The 22479-nt window shown below is 44.6% G+C and overlaps 2 protein-coding genes across 10 annotated transcripts in view; one reads left to right on the top strand and one right to left on the bottom strand.

The window, feature by feature from the left end:
- Positions 1 to 7639, bottom strand: part of LOC420992 — a 65298-nt gene extending 57659 nt beyond the window's left edge. For 5 of the 8 annotated variants that reach the window (XM_046929876.1, XM_046929887.1, XM_046929894.1 and 2 more), the window contains exon 1: positions 6698 to 7222. The gene's annotated coding sequence lies outside the window, so the exon portion shown is untranslated. Of the gene's footprint in view, positions 1 to 6697 lie in introns of all 8 variants that reach the window. The other 3 variants (XM_046929868.1, XM_046929869.1, XM_046929871.1) reach the window with 1 other exon arrangement.
- AHRR (aryl-hydrocarbon receptor repressor) overlaps positions 6233 to 22479 on the top strand; it is a 90298-nt gene continuing 74051 nt past the window's right edge. Inside the window, exon 1 of one of the 2 annotated variants that reach the window (NM_001201387.2) lies at positions 6233 to 6338. The gene's annotated coding sequence lies outside the window, so the exon portion shown is untranslated. Of the gene's footprint in view, positions 6860 to 22479 lie in introns of both variants that reach the window. The other variant, XM_025147282.3, reaches the window with a different exon arrangement.

The raw sequence follows: 22479 nt of genomic DNA, 5'->3' as shown, positions 1-22479 counted from the left end.
TGATTAGGGGAGAAAAGTGCCTATAGGTCTCAAAGTTGGGTTGCATGCACCTTGCAGCAACTCTGCGGAAGGCCGTCTACTCACAGTAGCTTTGGCTTCCTTGTATTCAAGTTATAATCTCATATTTTCCCATTTCCTTAATTCGAACTTTTACTGATAGTACAGTGCATAATATTTGGTTAACATCTACTCTTTATATTTTAAATATGAGTTTATATCCATGAAACACCTACTGCCAAGCTATTTCCTGTGGGAAAGCAGAGGCAGTACTGCCTCTCCTCAATACTTCATCCTCTTCTGTGGGAAAGGAAAGAAGTTGTTGAGTTGTGCAGAGCCCTCATTCTCTGTACAACTAGCCATATGTAGCTCGTCTCTTCCTACAAATCCCCACTAGGAACCTGGCAGGTTCAGGCACTCAATCCAGACAGCAGATTAAAGTTTGCAGTATTCAACATTATAAATTCAAAAATTACAAGGAAGTGACGGGAGCCTTTCTTCTATTCCTTGCCATGTGCACCCGTCCAATAATCCACAAGTTGGCAAGTGCTTTTCTGCAAAGTTTAAGATTCATCAGGACATCCAGAACATGAAAAGATGAGTGCTATGCACCATGCAGAGGAAAGCAGCAGCCAACCTTCTGAAAGAGAATATTGTTCTCGTACTAACATAACTCTGTGCCCAAGGTCAAAGACAGACATGTTTGGTGCTCCTCTGTTGCTGTGCTCCTCAGGATGAAACATTTCTAATACTTCAACCAGAAAGTGCTGTGCTCAAAGGAACAATGACAAAAGCTCACAGGCTGTGCTACGCTTCAGATTCTTCATCTATGCGTCAATAAAGTCTTTCCCTTTTCCATGCCATCTACAGCTGTAAATAGAAATCCACATATTCATATGGTGATATTTCCTCTCACATAAATCTTAAGTAATGTAACAACTTTTCTGTTTGCACAGCTTTTAATCCAGTTAGAGATCTGTGTAGCGAGCATGTTTTCTATTCACTGAAGTCAACTGTTATTACAAATAGATATTTATTATAACATATGTGTTTTTTAATGTGTATGTATATATTTTCCTTCGGGCTTAAAAATTGAAGTTTCAGGTTCCATGCACCTCAAATTTCCATAACTACGGAGTAAGAAACTATGCTAAGTGTCTTTCAAGTTAGACATCTGTTTAGAATGTTTTGTGGCTGCACTAAGTCTTAAATCAATTTGGTTATAAAAACAAATATTTTTTACAGTATTAAAAGAATGGGGATGACTTACTGCTTGTTTTTACCAGCTGACTTGTCTGAGAGAAGATGGACCATATGGAGTGAACTGACTTGAACATTCACTGACATTACGTAGTTAATTATTGATTTTTAAAGACTTGAATGACCTGTAAGGGCTCTGTTCTGCCACTTCCCTGTTGCTTTAGCCCCCTCTGTTAATGCTTACGGAAGCCAATCCTGTTTAGCTATCTGTATGACTTCTAATAAGACATGAATAAGACAACAACTCATACGTGGTGTCTTATAATGTGCTGCTTAAAATATATTTTTGTAATAAATTCTTTCTGATTACTTAGGTTGGGAAAATAGTTAGGATTTTGATTTCTAAACATCCTTTCTTCCTTTTTTTCTTTTTTTCCCAGCCCCTCTCTAAGTATGATAAACACTCTTCCTTGCTTTTTGCCATAATTCACAAGTTCATATTTAATTCTAGATAAGAAAGGCCTAGGGAATTGCTAAAAACAGAACCAGAACACACAGCAGTGTGCGAAAAGCATCACAGAAGAATGGAAAAAGCATCTTAGTATAAGTGCTCCATTCTTCTTGTGAGCTTTTAGACAAGAGAGAGATGGAGTTTCAGCACTAAGGTTGCCTGCCACTGCTGAGGTGCCATTGCCCAGCTGATGTATCTTGCTTTCTCTTTGCCCATCTGCAGAGGCAGTTCCTGGACTGGCCTCTCATCCAGCAAGCCAGCAAGCAGCAGTTCTCATATGTGGGCAGCAGCAGTGCAGCAGCCTCAGTTCCTCTTTCCTTTTCTGCAGCAATCAGAAGCCTTTACCAAAAACCACCAGTGCATCAGCCCTACCCACCTATAGCCCCGAGCTGCTGGAAAATGGAAGCAAAAGCAGCTCTCAGATGATGAAATTTCAGCTGTCGCTGTCAGACAGTTGGATGAGGTTAACAGAAACAGTCCTTAGAAGTATGCAGAGAGCTATCTCATATCAATTAAGCACGCTGTTAAAAATTAGAAAAACTACCAACTCGTCATCAAGATGCTGCTCAGAGCTGTGATTTGACTTCTGCATTTCTTAAGCACAGATGATTAAATTGAAGACTAAATATGAAGTAAGGACTGCTCGCAGTTTAACAACCTTTTCTTTCTTTTTTTTTTTTTAAGTAGAATATGATAGGTCTGAAATGCTCTGTTCAAAGAAAATAAGGTCATTTGAAATTGCTCGATCTGTCAATCTGGAGACCCACTGTATTTCAATCACGTTGTACTTTAAGAGTTTATAAAAGCAGTATGGAAAGAATAAGAAACAACCAGTGTGGCTTCATGAGGAAATACTTGTGTTTATGAGAATATTAAGAATGTCTGTCTCTTTTTTTCCAATAGTGTTTGTCATTTAAAGCGTCAAGAAGAAAATTATATTGGCTTCCAGCTCCCTGCTAGTCTCCTGCACAAGATCACCTCCCTTCCCGGTAGTCTAAAAATAATGGAAAATACTAAAAAATGAGCATAAGGATACCGTTCAGAAGCAAATTACATTTGAAAAGCAATAATGCTAGAGGTAAAATGAATGTTCTGAGGGTGTAGGGGCTTGAAATAGTGATGTCCATAAGAAAGCAGATTAAGGCTAAGGTCTATAATTATTTTCCAGAAGTGAAGTTGGTTTGTGTGAGAAATTGATACCATACAGTGCTGAAAGTGAAGGTGTGGAGGGGAATCTAGGCTCAGTACTCAGATCAGCACTTTGAATGAACATAGAATCATAGAATGGTTTGCATTTGAAGGGACCCTTAAGATCATCTAGTTCCAATCCTCACCTGTAGCAGGGACACCACCTTCCTCTAGACCAGGTTGCTCAGAGCCCCATTCAACCTGGCCTTGAATGCTTCCAGGGTGCATGACTGCATCTTCCACCAAGTCAAGGGAGTCTGGGGAGAAAGACCTTTCAAATTGTCTGCTTTTAATGTACGTGTGTGTGCACATGGGCAAAGACTTGCCAAGAGAATGCAGGATTTGAAAGCCGCCTATCAGCACTCTGCAGCCTTTGGGTTCCTGTCCTCAGGATTCAGTTTGGCCCCCCGGCCTCTTCAGCAACTGCAGTTTCTTCATCTCTACCTATACATTCACATTTGTGCACGTGAATTAACAAACACACTGATAATGGAATATCAGTATATCCTGATAACCTTGGTGTCAGTCCAACAAAATGCTGAGATCCACTTCCAGTCCTGCAAAGCATCTCAATGCATGCTGAAATTTAAATAATGATGCTGTGACAGCCCAGGCTCAGAACCACACTCGTTCCCTGCAGGAGTGAGTGGAGGGGGGGGCAAGAAGGATGCTGACCCCCTGCCTCCACAGTGAGTGATGGAACTCGCTGCTCCATTTACAGCTCCATTTTAAAAATAGATACTGGTCAAGTAAGCAATTAAAATTCAAGAAGAAAAGCAGAACTATCTGGCAATTGTTCAGTACACTTAACTTGTGTAAAAAAGATCTGCACATAACTGGTAGAAGTATAAACAGTCAAATTATGAAAAACAATTCCTGCCTGGCAAATGTAATTGCTTTTAACGAAATTTAAAAATCAGGGAGCAAAGGGAACACAGTAGGAATATTCTTTCCGTGGGCTGGGTCATCCATCTGTGTGTGGAAAAGCTCCCATTAAGTATCCAAAATGTCAACTTCAGACATATCGATGCAGACAGGTGCAAAAGAATCTGATTTCCAGCTGGATGCGTGTGAGCTCAGTGCCATTCCCAGTCCAACAAACTTTTTAAGGGATTTGGCAGAGTGGCCTGAACACCACAGAATCATTAAATTGTAGAATATCCTGGAAGCTGGAAGGGACCCACAAGGATCACTGAGTCCAACTCCTGGCCCCACACAGCACCACCCAAATTCAAACCTTGTGTCTGAGATCAGTGTCCAGACACTCCCTGAACTCCGGCCCTCGGGGCCGTGCCCACAGCCCTGGGCAGCCCGTTCCATGCCCACATCCCTCTGGTGCAGCCCCTGTCCCTGACCCCCAGCTGCCCCTCCCCTGACACAGCTCCATGCCGTTCCCTCGGGCCCTGTCGCTGTCACACAGAGCAGAGCTCAGCGCCGCCCCTCCGCTCCCTGTGAGGAGCTGCGGCCGCCATGAGGCCTCCCCTCAGCTCCTCTGCTCTGCGCTGAGCCAACACAGGGACCTCAGCCTCTCCTCATACTCTTGCCCTCCAGACCCTACCCCATTTTTGTAGCCCTCCTTTAAATGCTTTCTAATAGTTTTATGTCTTACACCGTGGCACCCAAAACTGTGCTTGGTGACATCTGCTCCTGAGGCAGAGTTGGTTTACATCTGGCCAAAGAGCTCAGGACATGTCTTCGTGTGCCTTCACACGTCCACCAGTATGCTGCTTCCTATCTCCAAGGCTCTCCTCCATGTCCCCATGCTGACGAGGAGAAGCTGTGAACAATAGCTGTCACATGACAGCGTCACCACTGCCCAGTGCCTTCTGGGCTCCACCTCCACCCCAATTCTCTGCTGGGTAAATCATTCAGCGTCCATGGCCTGGCAGCAGAAGCACCATTGTTCCATCTAGTGGAGAGCTATTCAGTGATGATGGCCTTTGATTTCTCTTTCCAAACATAGGCCTCATCTCTGCCAGATAGGGTTTTGATGGTAGAGTTATGCTGGCAAACCCTCCTCACATAAGTACGGGCTGCAGTTCCCTAAGATTTATGGTGGCCTGAATTGGTACAACTTCCATCAATTCTGTGAGTATAATAAGTGCAGACAACACAAAAGCCTCTCAGAAAATGCCCGATATAAAATAGATACGCTAATTTGCTGTGAAGGTTGCAATCCTAAATAGCGTCCAGAAGAAAAGTAAATAATGGAATTCATAGTTTGGCACAGACGTGTTGCCAATGTGTCACATCCTGACGGATTGGGGATATGTCTGTGTCAAACTATGAATTCCGTTTTTGCTTTCTGAATGCCGTTTACAATTGCAACTGTCCGTGTGGATTATTGCATCTATTTTTATAGCCAAGGCTCTGTCTGGGAAGACGTAACGGAGCAATCAACAGCGCTGACTGGTTCTGTTTTGCTGGAACAATAGTTTCCCTGCAAGCCGGGCTGCTCAATCTCCACACGCAGGACAGAGGGTTGGGTCTGGGGCTGCCCTCACCTTCAAGGACGTGGGCAAAGAGGATCGGAGACACCGTATGGGGAGACATTTGGCAAAGCGAGGTCTTCCTGCTAACCACAAAACAGTGGCCGAGCCAAAACCTTAGCAGCAATGGGGAGACACGGGGCGTTTGTGGCCTCCACTGCTGGGGAAGCTGGGAGCCACGCAGCTGCAGCCATGCACTGCTGCCACAGGCTCAGGCTCTTGGTTCTCTCCCTTCCTTCCTTCCTCATGCCCTGGCACTGCATTTGCACGGGGGGCCAAGAAGTAAAAAGTAGCAAAGCTTCTCACGGGTGAAACACTCATTTGCAAAAGTGGAGCTTGCTGCTTCCCTATTCATGCCACCTGTATTTTTACAATGGGACTTCTCCAGCAGGATTGCCCGAGGTACGTGTAGATCTCAGCCAAGTGGGGCCTGTGCGACCATCATGCTACACGTGGTGACCAGTGCAGGGCAGCGCTGATGAAGATGGTGGTGCCTCGCAGCGCCTGCCTCCCCAGCACCGCAGGGACGGGAGCCGCTGCCGGTCTCTCGGCACTGCAGCCGGCCCCAGAGGCCTGCCGGCGACGCGGCAGTGGAGGCGAGGGCCGGCCGAGCGCAGCAGCGGCCGGCGCGGCTTCCCCGTCCCGGCGCGCGGCCCCGACCCGCCGCCCTCCTCCGGTGCCGCGGCAGCGCCCTCTGCCGCCGCAGGGCCGCGAGGCGGCGGGCTGGGGATCGCGTGCGAGCGCGGAGCCGTCGGCTCGCCGTGTCACTCCGCCGCCAGCCCGCCACCTGGATCACGAGGCGTGCGGCGGCCGAGCATCCTCCCCACCCCCGGCGCCCTCCGGCCCCGCCGCGGCGCCGCACCTCCGCCCCGGCACCGCCGCCGCTCCTCGACCGCTCCGCTCCGCGCCGCTCCGGCGAAACTTTGCACCCCGACCGGCGGTGGGGACGCGGGGTAAGTGACGGCGGCCGGGCGGCTCGCGTGGGGCGGGCGAGGCTTCGCGGGGCGCCGGGGCGACGCGCGTTCCCCGTCCCCGCGCCGGGGTGCCGGTGCTCCCCGCGGGACGCTCGCGGCTGTTCCTCCCCGGCGAGCGCCGTGCGGCCGCGCACCTCCCACGCCGACGCCCCGGGAGGTGCCCGCTGCTCGCGGCCCCGCGGCGGGGATGCCCCGGGCGCCGCCTCGGCGTCCCGGACGCTGAAACTCGGGGTCCGTCCCGGCTCCTTCGTTCCTTGAGCCGGTGCCTCGAGAGCGGCTCGGGGGAGGGCGAGAGAAGGAAAGTTTCCCGGAGCCGCCCCGAGCCCCGGCTCGCTCACCTGGCGCGGAGCGTCCCCTGAAAATGCGTCGTTTCGGCGGCGTACGGATGAAGAGCTAAAGGTTCTCTCGGTGTTTCGCTTTGACGTACGAAAGCGGTGTGGGAAGGGTGAAGCGTGTGTTCGGTCTGCGGGGCTTTTCGTGACTTTGCGATAGTTTGTTCGGTAAGCGAGACTTCTGTGCGTCTTCGGGTGAATTTGGAGCTTTGTGTATTTGTTGGGGAAAAAGCAGAGGTATCATAAAACCGAGTAATATCACACCAACCACTTGTTCTTTCCGAAGACGGGCGCAAACAGCGTTCGTGCGTCATTCGGTGAGTTTTTAGGAGATGGACTAAAGGACCAAAAAAACAACCCAAGTGAAAAACCCATGGAAATGCTTGACGCCGTTCGGTAGTTGGAGGCTTCCAAAAGACGAGCGGGACGGGATTGAAATAAAACCGATCTGTTTGGGCTCAGGAGTCGTCTGTCGAGAAGAGTGTTGATGCACATATGTTTGCACTAGCTAAAATAAAACAGTTCTCCTTTAGGAACCGTGGAGCGTTGCTATTCGGGGCTAAGACTTACAGCCTTGCGCTTAGGCGAGGCACGTAGCGACCGACCAGATCAGACCCACTTGCAGGACACTCTGTTAATTTGCAACCAGGAGCAAGAATGTATTTCCTTGAGGAATAAATAAATAAATAAATAAATAATGAAGTACCTAAATAGCATGGATATTGAGAAAGAGAAGGAATTGCTGGTTGATGTTCGTGACTTTCTCAGTGTTTGGTGAGGCTGACAGCCGTCGCTGCTCTCTGTGACTCTGTGATTTTGGGCTGGTGATGTGCAGTGCGTTTGGTAGCCGGCTGTAGGAGTGTGTTCGGGTGCTCTCTGGGCTGGAGGAGAGGACTGGCTCCTGGAGGCTGTCTTGGGACAAGCGTGTAAACCCCTCACCCTCAGCCTGAGCACGCTGTGGAGATGCGTGCCGATGGGGTACGGAGGGGAGGAACGAATGCCTGTATGTGGAAAACCTGGGTTTGGTATTTTTAGTCCAAACGAGCCATGGAAGGGGGAGCTTCGTCTTTACCTCGGCTTTCCATCGATTCAGATTTCTGCCCGGGAGCCGTGATGAGGAAATGCATTGCTAGGCCCTGTGTGCAGCGGGGATGCTTGCAGAAAGCAGCCAGCCGTTCTGATATTGATTCATCGGGTTCAGCGTATAAACAGATTTGAACTCTACCGGGGAGGATTTAGTAGTCAGAAATGATTTTTCCATTAGGTTTGCCTTTCTGTAGGTGTATCTCAAATGCAGTAAGAGCTGTTCCGGTATCAGGAACTGCGCATATGGAGTTGAACCAGAGCAAGGACTTGGTATGGCTTTTTCTGTAGTGTTTTTATGGGGTTCTGTTTAACCTGAGACCCCACGAAATATGGGGGCTCTGCTGTTGAATAACTGAAGTCGGGTGCCAAATCTTTCCTTAATATTCCTGGTAATTACTGCTGACTCATGCTGACATGTGAGTTCAATTAGCCCCAATTGGAATGTAAAGGATGTGGGAGTGTCCCTTTGTGCCCAGAGACAGCTAGGACAAAGCAGATTTTGGAGGAAAATTTAAGGAAACGCCAAGTTTGGGTAGGAAGTGTCAGCCAAGGCTTTCTTTTTTTTACAGTATGTTTGAATAACCAATAAAGTTGAGTCCCTGGGAGGGGATGAATTTGGATAACACGGGGTTGTCTTCACTATGGAATAACTAGAGTCCCAACTCAAACATTGCTTCTAGTTTGACTCATGTCCACACACATAAACTCGCAGCTGAAGAGTGGTGATGTTTTCAATTTGAGTTGCCTTGCCCATGAGAAATAAGCTATATAGCTCAGATAACCACAATTCATCAGCTGCTAACGTGATCTACTCGAGCAGCACAGCGTGGTCCGGCTCTTGATACATGGGGCTACGTGCACGGCATGAGCTCTGGGCTTCTGCCTTGTGCTGGCAGAGTGATGACACTGTGGGCTCGGTGTGCTGGCTGTGAGATGAGCGACTGGATGCTCCCACACAACTGCTGTATTTGTGGTCTTCACCATCCCCACAGCACAGCCACAGCACGCAGCAAAGGAAGAATTTGCAGCACTCACAGGTAGTCAGGATGAGGCAGCACTGCATGCAGATGAGAAAAGTAAGGATTGTCTTTGCCCCAGAAACTCATGCTTCAGGAACATATTTGTGTTGCTCTGTTGCACCAGAAGTCCCACCAAGCTGCTGGCAGTCACTTTGGATTTTGTTCAACTCGCCTTCAGAGCTGTGATCCTTGAGGTGTTTATAGCAGCTGGTGAATCGTGTGAACATGGGGAGCGTTGCGTGGGTAACTGCAGAACTTCAGTGGATGGACTTACAGGATTGTGCAGGTGGGATGGACAGAATGAATGTGCTGCAAACATAATGTCAACTAAGTGCACCACAAATGCTTATGAACCCATGAGGGGCTTGGTGCCGATGTGTGATATACTCGATTCACTGTAGGCACTGTAGGGTCTCTTGACTCAATTACAACCGTTAGGTGCACAGGTGTGCAGCTACAATAGCAAGAACCCCAGTGTGCCTCTTCTACCATTCTTTTCCAAACCGTATTCTGGGTCTTTCTCTCTGGTAGATGCAGCAGTAGGGCAAGTGCAAGATAGCAGTGCAAAATTCTGCCAGACAGCAGTCCTGAGCCATGTTGTGTCAGTAGGGAACCTTTTACATGTGTGTGTAGGAGCAAACTGTCTAGCATGCATGCAGGTTCTTGTCGGATTATGACATTGCTTTGGACTGAACCGGACTGTCTAAAGTTTTGAATCAAGGCTGCATTAGCAGACAACAAGTAAATAATTTGTATGATGCAGCCTATTGCAGCTGAGGCTGCAAAACACATTATTTGCAATCGTGTTTGAATTGTCCCGTGACTGCAGTGGTGCCTGGTGCACTGGAGCTATTGCTCTGTATTCTACAGAAATACCTGTGCATGCATTAAGGACATAAAATGTTTATTCCTTACTCTTAAACTTTATTAGTATTGATTCCAAACGGTGGTCATCTCGATAGGTTTAACTTGCTGAAAATGTGTGCTAACATAAAATCAAATTTTGTCACTCATTAGGACTGTAAAAATCCATTGTTAGCAGATTTCTTCTTTTGTAACACTGGAGCTGAGGTGGCGTGAAGCTGAATATGTGGCAGTTTTGGGGTCATTGTCTTGCCTTCCTGAGAGTAGTTTGCTGCATTCTGTAGTATGCTGATCCCTAGGAGCCATCATAGAATCATAGAATGGCCTGGGTTGAAAAGGACCATAACGATCATTGAATTTCAACCCCCCTGCTGTGTGCAGGGTTGCCAACCACTATACCAGGCTGCCCAGAGCCACATCCCGAGTAGTCTCTCAAACTGTTCCCTTTGCGGAAACTCCAAATATTATGCTCTCACCTCATAGCTGTGGCAGCCTTGTTTGTAAAGTGGGCTGATCTTGGCTTCATTGTCCTTCACAAGGTGTGTTTTTCTGGTGTCTGAGAATTCCTAGTGCACTTGTCAGTTTGAGTCTTCGTCCCTGAAGCTGCAAATGAGGAATCTTTCACAAACATAGTGTTTTCTTCTTGTTTCAGACCATTTCTAGATAAGCTTGTTCTGTGGTTGAAGAGTGATAGTCATTTAGGGTCAGACCAGAGTGTCTGAGCAGCAAGTCATAGTGGTTGAGATTCCACAGGGAGCTCTTTGAAGTTCAGAGCTGTTCCTTCTCCCCTCAGTGGCTCAAGTGATGGCCCAGGACGTGCGGTCGCTCAGCCTGCAGGTGTCACCAGGCTGAAATGGGTTTGGAGCACCTTGCTTTTGACAGTACTCACATTTGGAGTGATTTTGACCAAGTAACAATCTCCAGAAAACCAAGCAGGGTGGAATGCTATGAAATCAGGAATAATAATTTACTCAAGTGCAGTATGGAGAATGGCCGGCTAGGCAACGCGTGCTAAGGAGAAAAGAATGTGGAAGTTTGATGGATCACAAACTAGACATGAATCAGTAGCATTGTGCTGTTGTGAAAATACTAGATGGAACAATGGAATTTGAAAACAAGAGTGTTATTGGCAAGATATATATGTCTATGAAAAATCCTTACCCCTATTCAGCCCAGGGGAGACTTTAGCTGGAGTATTACGTTCACTTGGGTTCGTGGTACTTGAAGACAGATGCAGACCAAATTAAGAGTCCAGAGGAGAGCAACAGGAATGATCGAATAGCTGGAAAAGATCAGAGACTAAAGGAATTGTATAGTCCAGAGATGAGAAGAAAAAAGTTGCAATCTTTAGAAATACAGAATTGGTTGCAAAGTTATTTGAACTAAAACTGTTAGATTTGTGTCAACTAGGACAAGAAATGACGGTCTCACCATACAATGAGGGAGGTTTAGTTGCATATGCTTAGGGAAATACTGTGATTTTAGTAATAGCTGATCTCTGGGGTTCTGAGTAACATTTCTTAAGCATAGGCGGCTCTTGAGAGGGGTTTAGCAGTTGTGTTGCAAGAATAGAAAAGACAGAAAGAGATATAACACTTTTTTAGTCAATTTAACTAGAGTAAAAACAGACAGGGCTTTCATTCTCACGAGCTGTTTCTCAGATCTGAAACTTTGGAATGGCTTTGGAGCAGCTGATTCTGTGTAAAACAAGGAAGGCTGCTCTGCAGGATCTCTTGAGGTCCTTTCAGGCCCATTTGCAAAGATGTAATGATTAACAAAATATTTCTATCTTGGGGTAGATCGACGTTCAGGGGCTGGGGAGGGGAAGTGTGCTATAATAGCAGATACAAGAGCCTTTCTCTGCTGTACAGCCTGGCAGATTCCCTAGAATTCTGAGTTTGAGAGAAATTCCCACTTACTACTTTTCAAGAGCGGATGAGAACTGGTAAAAATTAAAGCAGCCATCTTATTAGTTGTTAGGTGGTTCTCGATCGTAGCAAGTGCTTTATGACAAATCATGTTACAGTAGTACATATCCACAATCATAGAATCATAGAATGGCCTGGGTTGAAAAGGACCACAATGATCATCTGGTTTCAACCCCCCTGCTATGTGCAGGGTCGCCAACCACCAGACCAGGCTGCCCAGAGCCACATCCAGAAAATGCTTTCCTTTTTATTTTGAAAAAAGTCTGGGCATTTGGATGGCAAGAGGGCAAATGACATGAAGTGAAATAGTTGCAATCATTAGTTGGTTGACAAGATTAAATGTATGTCTTTAAAAATATCTTAAAACGTATCACAAGAAATTAATGAGCAGATAGAAAATACTACTGCTAGAGATATTAATGAGTCAGTTTGTCTATACTGATTACTTGAAAGTAGTAACAGATATAAATACTATTAGAGGATGAAGTTGTACTGCAAAGAATTTCAGAATGTATTTAAGCATACTTTTTTTTTCCTGTGAGTTTGTATGTCTAAAACAGGAAGAGTATTTGCAACAGAAAGTGCCACAAAGTGGCAGCAATCTAACACAGGTAGGCAGGTACGTTCAGAGATGTGTGGAAGAGAATAAGAGCAGATATGTTGTACTGCTAGCAAAGGAGAGACACATGTTCCTGGAGAGGAAATCGTACAGTTATATATTCATAGTTAAGGACTTGTAGTAAATTTGAGTATGTATCCGGACCGTGGTGCCCACTACTCTCTTCCCGTAGCAGACCAAACTAGCAAGCCTTTCAACCAGTATAACTTGTTTAGCTACTTGTATAATCTCAAAAAAAATAATAGCTACGTCCATTTTTATTTTGACTTTTGTCTTCAGAATTTATATCTGAAGGAACTGGAACTTCTGAGTTTTCATTCTGATTTTCGCGTACTTCATTAAACGAAAGGCAGAACTGAGCAATGTCTTGATGACTCAAATGCCAGCCTGGCTATCGGTGTGTATGTCTAAACTCTGACCTGCTTCTTTCAAACGCTGCGCTGTTTCTAACACTGTTAGCAAAAGCGTTTTAATAGACTGAAGTGCAGCCGTCACAACGGTAGCGATGCCAGTTTAAGCATCAAGCTAATACAATTCACTCAGTCCTAGGAGAAAATACGTCGTGTTTCTTTTCAACTTTTCTCTGCACTCCCGTTTTCTGTATTAAGGTTTGATAAAAACGCTTTCTTCTTCCTTCCTGAAAGTTCAAGGCTTTTTTTCTTTCCTACAAATCTTCATGTATCGAAGCCCTTTTGAACCTCTATTACGTGGTGCTTGGCACTTCATCCTCTGCTTCTCCTTTTGTTAGACTGAATGACTGAGAAGGAGGAACAAAGAACAGCAAATCCAGGAAAAGAATGGGATTGCATCTCCCCAACATGCTGATGTTACATCTAGGTTTATAAGTCATCTTTCTCCCTGCTCTCACGCTCCTACACACGAACATTTCATAATAACTTTATAATGATAAGGATGTTGCATTTTGTCAGCATTAGGTCCAATCCACTTCTGCTTCTTCTCCTGAGGACCTTCCAGTATGCTTTTTCTTCCCGTGTCACGGGAGCTCCCTTGAATCTGGGCTGTGCTCTTTTCTGAGTCTGGAATGCTCCTTTCTCTTTCCACGCTGTCTCTCTGTCTACATTCAAATCTGCTGGTTTCCAGGTTTTGAGCTGTCCTGTATTCTGACTTCTGTGCTGTGCTAGAGTGCAGCTAAAGCCTCTAAGGAGTCCTTTGTGGAAAAGAAGGAAGGAGTCAGAGAAATGAGTGTATCGTTATGGTGTATGGCACTTTTCTCTGAAGGACTTGTGAATAGATCTTGGCCCACTGGCAGGAGGGATCACCAGCTTTTTGGCTACTTTTTGACTCCCTGATTTTGATAAACAGTCCTTTCCCAATTAAAATACCATTTAAAACAGTGCAATTTTGGCTTTACAGTAGGAAACTCCTAAAAATAGTTCCCAGTGTTGCTCCTTGTTTCACCTGGTCAGTCCTGTAGTCAGTCTATATGTAACCTTCCTTTCTACAACTCAGTGTTTCCCATCATACTGTTAGTATTTGCTCCCACACTGCACCGTGTTGCTAGTATGGCCAGGCTGCACAACATAAATAGCCTTATGAAAGATAATTTTTCACCTATTTCAAAGAGAACCCTAAAACCCGGGCTTACAGAGTCTGACAAAATGACAAGGAAGGGGTTAAAATAGGTGTCTGAGAAAGGAACACCAGGAAAACTTACAGGAGAGTTTGGAGGACTGGCATAACTTCAGAGTTCATAGATTGCAACCTGTGACTAGTTCAGCATGGAATCATAGAGTGATTTGGGTTGGAAGGGATCTTTAAGTGACACGTCCCAGTAGACCAGGTTGTTCAAGGTGATGTGTCTCACTGACTCCAGCACAGTGGCATGTGGGTTCTGGAACATGTACCACCTTATGGGTGAATAGGAGAGCTAGGCATGAGGAAAAACAGTGCAAAAAGCAGCCAACTTAGGGCCATGTGTGCCTGTTGTGATGGGTCCCATTCAAAGTGATGCTGTTGTTAGCTTGTATGGAGCTCTGTGCTGTCAGTCTAAAACTACCCTGAGAACTTGAGCTAGTTCTAGTTTAAAGACAGCTAAACTGAGGTTCTGTTGCACTACACGTTCATGGCAGAAATATTTCATTGATCTACCTTGCTGGTTTTGGTCAAATTTGCTCTGGAAATGATAGTTACTCTTTCCCTGCATCCACTTTTCAGTCTCCACCAAATTTAACAGAGGGATGGAGATTTCAAAGATACTATATTCCTGAGAGTTTAGAGGTTAAACATGGTACATTAGTATTCCTACTAGGGGCAAGACTGCAACGTGAGATGGAGTGTGTTGTTAATCACGAAATAATCCGTATGGATCAGGCAATATCCTAAATGCCCCAGCTGTAACAAAATTGTTGCTCATACCTTATTATGCTAACGGTATTTCAGCTCCTGTGGCAACCCAGTATACTCCTCTGATGCCCTGTGGCAAGGACAAATGGAGGACCTGATAGAAAGAGGTGACACTCCACTAGCTGTGTAGGGTTACTGTACCAGACATGTACTCAGTATGATTGTTTGTGTGTGCTTTTAAGTGCATTACGGCCTGTATCCTTCCTGAGGTAGCAGAATGCATGTTTGCAGGTCTAAAAACAGGGTCATTTTTAAAACCACTTACAAAAAAATGCATCAAAGCCTTTTTAATAAAAAAGTTAATTTTTTACATCCTCAGATCTCAAAAAAGGCAAATTAGGAAACATGAGAGTTAAAGGCGGTGTGAATTTCTCACCTACATGGGTACATACTACACTTAAGCTCAGTCTGTGTTATGATCTTCTGCAGAACTCCTGCCTCTATGATGAATGTTGCTTGGTGAGGTAGAAGTTCAATATTCTGCTTTTGTCATCCTCATTCACCTCGTGGTCCCAGCTCCGTACTACATATCATTCAAATCCTGCTCTGAACACAGTGCTGTTAATTCTGTCACAGCCTTTCCTGTGATAGTTGTAACTAAAATAGCTAAGTACATCAAAACCACTGAATTGCAATCTGTAATAACGCCAAGACATATGCTCTTACTAGCCGATAAATCTGAAAGATGTATATCCATTTACTCAATTCCAGGCCTCGAGGACTTGATTTTACAGAAAACAGTCTTTTGTGTTCTTTTGCTCAGAGCACAGTCTTCTGTGCCTTCAGCTGCAGCACTGAGCGCTCACTGCTTTTAGAAATGAGACCACGGCTTCCAGAAAATGAGGATTGACGCCTCTGCCATAATTGGGTCCAGCATGGGGCAGACAGCACACCCTGCCCATTTGTGCTGTGTGGGGCAGGGGTCTGCTCTGTGGGCTGGTGATGCCCTCCTCGTTCATGTACGCTTGAGATATTTTCAGTGCTTGTCTCTGGGCTGCAGGAGCACACTGGGAAGGGAGGAACAGTGAGAGGGAAAGCCTGGCTCCGCCTGTGCTGTGCCAAGGGGACACACGTAAAGAGCATGAGGATGGGAATGACTGTAAGAGGAATGATGGGGGTGACGTATGCTGGGCTCAGACAGAAGCTATAGATAACTGTCAGACTGCAAGATGTCTCCTGAGTGCACACAAACTATTTGTCTTCAGAAGCTTGTAGTCAAGTATGTACATATTTTCTTTGAAGGAAATTGAAAAGAGATTTTATATATACTATGTCAGACAACATTTGCTGTGCTGTAAGCCCAACATATGATCTGCAGTACTTGCACAACACTCTCAGGTGTTAACATGGCTTTTTATTAGTCAACTAACATTTGTAACAGCTCCTCAGAGTTGTGAACTAACCTTCTTCCTCTTTCACTAGAGAGGAGTCTGGGGCAGAAGAGTAGATTTTAGGGCCAGATAGAGCCACCGTGATCAGCTGTTTCAGTCTCCCGTCTAACATAGACCATCAGACATCCTTAAACAAACACTTCACCACACAGGGCTAATAGTTTTCTTAAGGAAAAAAAAAAAAAAAAAACTCGATTAAAAAAATTGCTTGGGGATGGAGAGTTCTCTACAGCCCTGGGTAAATTATTTTAATAGTTATCCACATTTATTCATAATTCGAATTTAATTAGCCTCAAATTCTGAAAATTGGATCTTGCTAGAATTAGCTTGATCTCTGTCACGAAATGTTTGTTTCTTACGTAATCTATTTGCTTATTGTGAGGAAGTTCTCTATTGCTGTTCTTCGTGACAACTCATGCAGTGTTTGCTCCCGGACTCTGACTGGAGGGTTCTTTTCTCAGCGTTCAGTGATTTTTGTGACTCTTCTCTCCATTTCTCTTAAAGTATGGCTGCTTCAACTGGACACAGTATTGCATGCTATTTGCACAGATAACATATCCAAAGGCATTGTATCGTTGTCTTGTAACATGTGACGGTTAGTCAGAAGCAGTGCATTTGGCAGAAATGTGCTAATCACAGTTAATTTAGTGACAGTTCTACTGTGCCTGTCATACGGGTTTCAAAACCTGACCCCCAGGCAGGTTTTCATCACCAGCCTGCCTAATTTTTTGCCTGCTCAACTATAGGATCTGTACCAGCGCACCTGAAGGACTGTTCCAGGTTACTTCAGAATTTCTGCATGTGTAGAGAGACATCATTTCTTTGCTGTGCAAATGACAGAACACTGGCACAGGCTGCCCAGAGGCTGTGGGCTCTCCTTGGAGATCTCCAGAAGCTGCTTGGCCACGGGCCTGAGCACTCTGCTCTGAGTGACCCTGCTGGAGTGGGGCTGGGACTTGATGGACCCAGAGGGCTCTGCCTGCCTCAGCCGTGCTGTGAGTCTACTCTTGTGGAGATTTTGGAGTGGGTCCGGAGGAAGCCATGAAGATGCTCAGAGGGCTGGAGCACCTCTCCTATGAAGACTAGCTGAGGGAGCTGGGCCTATTCAGTCTGGAGAACAGAAGGCTCCAGGGAGACCTCGTTGCAGCCTTTCAATACTTAAAGGAGACTTATAACCAGGAGGGAAATCAACTTTTTACATGTGTGGATAGTGATAGGACAAGGGGGAATGGTTTTAAATTAAAAGAGGGTAGAAGTAGATTAGATATCAGGGAATTTTTTCACTGAGAGAGCAGTGAGGTGCTGGCACAGCTGCCCAGAGAAGCTGTGGTGCCCCATCCCTGGAGGCACTCAAGGCCTGGTTGAGTTGGCCCTCACACCCAGGGCCCTGGGCAGCTGAGCTGGTGGGGGGCAGCCCTGCCCATGGCAGGGTGTGGGGGCTGGGTGGGCTTTGAAGGCCTTTTCTGCCCAAACCATCCTATGATTCTGACAGCCCTTCCTGACAGGAGGCATTGGGTCAGGCTTTCCAGACCTTCACTGGGTGGTCATTCCTGCTGCTTGAATGCAATGCAGCACCAATTATTGTGGGTTCTTAAGAAGATTGTAATGAAATAAAAAAAGCTAGTTTCCTAGCTAATTCAAAATATAACTCCCATATTCAGTAGCCTCTCGATCATATATCGGCAGTGGCTCCTGTACTCCTGCTGAGCTGTTGCAGGTGAAAGTCTTAAGGCAGAGCTGCTGCTCCCAGGTCGCTGGAGGCCTGTGGATGAGCATGAGGCCCTGTGGATGAGCACAAGGCACTGTGGATGAGCACGAGGCCCTGCAGCAGCTGCTGCTCCCTCTTGGCTCTTCAAGCCACTCTGTGGTTGTGTGGTGAAACAGGGATAAGCACAACTTCCCTGTTCCCAGGCTGTCTCTTCCAAACCTGTGCTTCTGCCTTGTGGTCCGTGTAGCCCTTTCATGTGCTTTGTGCATTGAGTACATAGTATGGGATTGCATTCAAACCAGGAAATGATTCATAACATCTAATGAAAGGAGAGGCCATTGGATAATGCAATTTGACCTCTTATAGCTACCGTTTTTTTTAATTTTTTTTCCTGAGTATGCCTGCATACAGCCCACGTACTTGTATTTCACTTATAAAGATAACTTCTATTAGGGTGAACTGTTTGCTGTAGGAAGGCATCTAGTGGTGATTTCAAGGCAGCAGGGGATGGAGAATCCATTAAATCATTTGTACCTTGCTCCAGTATTTAAATACGAGGTTACAGACTTGCCTTATTTCTTATTTGGATATATCTGGCTTCAGCTTATATTTATAAGTGCTTGCTGTATTCTCAATTAAAATAATTCAGCACTCGTGTCTTCCCCAGGAAAGAAAGTACTTCACTATATTCAAGTCACCAAATTCTTTTTGGGATGTAAGCAGGCTGAACTTGTTCAATGCAAGGCAGTTTCTTCAGCCTGCAAGTATAATTTGTAGCTTCTTTCCTTGCCCTTTCTCATTTTTGACAGTATTTGAAAAACACTTTCATGGGAACTGTACGCGCTGTTCCAGCAACAGTCTCATCATATCTGTAAGCAGAGGTAAAATCACTTCACTTGGGTCAGCCACTGCATTAACTGCCCCTGTGCTAGCTTTTTCCTGAGAGTTCAGAGTTTATAGACTGTATTCATTTTTTTTTTTTACCTTGAGCTCTAATTCCTTTCAAGAGTCACTGCAATTTCAGGATGCAGTCCCCACTCGGCAGCAGTGACTTGCATTCCCAGTTCTGAAATGTGTTTGGCTCCAAAAGCATTGGAGATACACAGAAATAGACTACTTAGGTGCTGTCTTAAGTGTTATTTAATGCTTAAGACCACTCTTCTAAATTTTTATAGCTGCAGATTTTATCACTTATGGTTTTCTATTGAACCTTCATGCCTGTAAGGTCTTTATAAAAACCTTTTTGTTTAGCAGTGGTTTGTCAATGATTACTCTTTTCTGTATCTGTCATTTAATGAATTGTTTATCTACTTATACTGTGCTCCACAATACTAAATTGTGGCTTTTCAAAATCAAAGTATTGTGCTGCTAAGTTAAATAATGTATTCGTACAAGTAAATTCCTGCATCAGACAGATTAGGTTACTTCTCAGTAAGTTTCCCTCTGAAGAGCCTGGTACTCTGTAGAACTCTATTAAGTGATGTTATTTGTCTTTCTTATCAACTTTTCAGATCTTTTCTTTCTTGGGATAAATGTCAGTCTCACCACCTGGATGTTTCCCTTCTCTAATATTGTTGGTTAGCAGCTGTCTTTCAGTCCTTCGGATTCCTCAGTGTTCAGAGATTGATTACGACTCAATGCCATCACTAATTAAAAGCATCTGATGTAAGCGAGTGATCATGGCCCACATGTACTCTTTCCCAGCCTAGCTATTTGGTTCCTTTCACTCCTAGCTCTCCTGCTCCTGGAGCTCCTCAGTTGTGCAAGTTCCTCTCCTGTTGCTGTGGAGCAGAAGGTTGGGGCTGTGGCTTCTCCTTCTTCCTCTCTCAGACAGGGATGGAGCACGTGAGGGCTCTTAAGTGCTGTAAAGACAGAAAGAGAAAAGGAAGAGAAAGGAAAAAGCATGACTGTGATGAGCAGCTGAGTGTTGCACCCCCCAGACTTCTCCTGTTTCTCACTATGAGGCTGCTGTGCTCTAGAGGAGGAGCGGTGGAGATGCGCTGTGCTGCTCCAGTGGTGGAGAGAAGAATTCCCAAGCCATCAGAGGAGGACAGAGTCCAGGCAGGACTATGAATATGTGTTCTTCCTCTTTAGAAGAAACTACTCTATGACTCTGCAGCTCAGAAACTTCCAAGTGGTGATTTCAGCCATATTCAGCCATAAAATCATATAATCCTAGGATTTTTAGGACTCTTACCCACGAACCTTCTGAGCTAGTCTTTATTCCAGTGCATTCATTCTCAAACTCATCTGCATACCACTATTGTCATTAGCGGTGTGTACATATCTGGGACGATGGTGCTCAGTTGCTGAGGCAGTTTTTCATGCTATGTTGCTGTGGTAACCCCTTGTCCTAATTCTGGGGAAAGTTTCTACAGAAAGCCTGAAGAATGCATAGTTTGTTCTTATTTGGGTCTCCATGTTTTCAGAAAGCAGAGACTAGAGATATATCTGTCAAATATATATAACTTTTCTCCATCTAGTAAGTACTGTGCACAGTTCTGTTCATAACATTCATCAAAAAACTTGTGTTATGTTTTCTCTTTAGCTGTGTAACTTGTGAATTTGCCTTTGGACCTTTATCTTTCTCAACCGATGCTTTACACTTCATGAATTCTAGTTTACATTGTTAGCTATTTATTTCCTGTTTTTCAATTGTTTATATGATTGAGGTCATTTTAATTTAGTTCTAGTTGCTGTCAGATATTACCAACCGACCAGAGTGGGTTTTAAAACAAAACTGTCCTTTTGGGAAAATTGAATAAAGTATTAACTTTCAGTTTTCAGTTGAATTATGGTGTCCAAGTCTTCCTCCTCCTTTTGATTTTACTCATAAAGGCAAGGGAAGGGAAGTCTAGCATGTGACACTGTTTTGAAACATGGACTATGAGTCATGGATTCATATTATGAACGGGAAGGACTCGAAACACAATAATATTACAATATAAAGAAAATATCTTTTAACGTAAGGTCTCACAAGAAACTACAGCAATTCTCTCGGCATCTTCGCACCATTTCAGCTTCCCACTGGAGCAGAAAACCCACCAGTGTAGACAAGCTCGTTACAACTGGCAGACTGTTGCAGAAGATAGGAGTTTGAACAAGCATGAGCTAACTAGGTCTTTGGAGGTGATTAGAATGCTTTATCTAAGCAAAACCCGCTGCATAAACTTACTTTCCTAACGTGCATCAGCAGTTATTGCACTTCATGCAGTCCTTAGTAGACTTGGTGAGGCAGTTCACGTATCTGATTTCAGATGAACTTATTGTAGCAGTTTTCTGTGTTTTGGAAGAATTCTATACCTGATACTGCACCAAGTGGAGAATGACTGGTGTTACATCTCTGCATTGCAGCATTTTAGAACAAATTCTGGAGGAAGGAGCAATTAATGGCCAGAGTTAGTTATGTAAGGAAGTAAAAATGAAACAAAGATTTAGATAATGTCGACAAAGTATCTTGATAGCCTTCTGCTAATAAAACATCTGAATTTTCAGATGAGGGAAATACAGTAGACCTAATTTATCTGACTTTAGTGAAGGATGCTGCGCTGCTGAGGACTAGTACAAGAATTGAAAGGGTTGGTGGAAGGAACTGAATCAACAACACACACTGGAAGGAAGATGACTGAGCAGGAGAGAAGCTACCAGCATTGTTCCTCAACTGTCAGTTTGTAGGCAATCTCATTTTTACTAAAGGATTTCACATAAAACCAGGAGCGTAATAGTAACCTTAGTTGCTTGCACCGTCAATACAGAAGTGCATGCCATTCTCATGTAATAATAACCAATTGCAGATTAATTGTATGAACAAGATGGCCAGGCATTTGCAGACTGAAACGTAGATTTCCTTCACAAACTGTGCATGAATTTGGTGGGAGTGATGCATGAAGGCAGAACAGCGCATGTCAGGTGACCATAGCGTGACTGTGAGCTGCGAGTTTAATAATGGCTATGAAAAAGGAGAATGCTGTCGAACTAATATCAAGTGAGATAGCTCCCATAAAGAACTAGTGGTTTGTTAATACATATATGGATATATGTGTTGTAGATATGTAGGAAGTACAGGTAGGCTTAATTAATATGCTGTACATGATTCTGTTTACTCATGTTTTGGACAGATTAATTGAAATGGTAAAGAAAAAGTATTCTGAGATGATGGCAAGAATAAGGAGTTTGTAACACGAGAAGGGAATGAAACAGGCTGGGTTGTCCTAGAATAGAAAAATGAAGGCTGGCTGAAGACATGACAGATATTTAAAAATACGCCAATGAGTAAACACAATGGAGGAGGAAGAGCTATTTAAACTAAAAGACAATGTTGGCAGAAGAACAAATGGGCATAAAATGACCATGAACAAATTTAATCTGGAAAGCGAAAGGTTTTTAGTTATCAGAAAGCTGTCTTTCAATGAAAGAGAAAACTCCTCTAAGTAGTTTTTTAAGTGAAGTTCAGTATGCTTATGATTTGCTTTATATGACGTAGCTATCTTCAATAGCATGGGATTTGATTCAGTGAATAGAAGATCCCCTTGATTTCTCATCTCGCACAAAGCAGCAAATACTCTTGAGATATATTAATCTCTCAGGCAATGCACAGCAATTGTTGAACAGCATACAGTGGGACTAAAATACTCCTTCAGACAGAAAACCAAGAGACTTTGCTATTCGGCTAAAGTCCAAGAGATTTGAACAGACTGAACACAAAGACTTGTTTTCGGCCTTGCGATGCCTGTCGTACCCAAACAGAGCAACAGTTTTGTCTCAAAGTTGTCACCTCCATCAGCACTGGGATACGGTCCTAGCGCTAAC

Source organism: Gallus gallus, chromosome 2, assembly GCF_016699485.2.
Source record: "Gallus gallus isolate bGalGal1 chromosome 2, bGalGal1.mat.broiler.GRCg7b, whole genome shotgun sequence".
In the NCBI taxonomy this organism is placed as follows: domain Eukaryota; kingdom Metazoa; phylum Chordata; class Aves; order Galliformes; family Phasianidae; genus Gallus; species Gallus gallus.
Note: the sequence above shows the minus strand (reverse complement) of the source record. Positions and strands in the feature narration are given on the sequence as shown.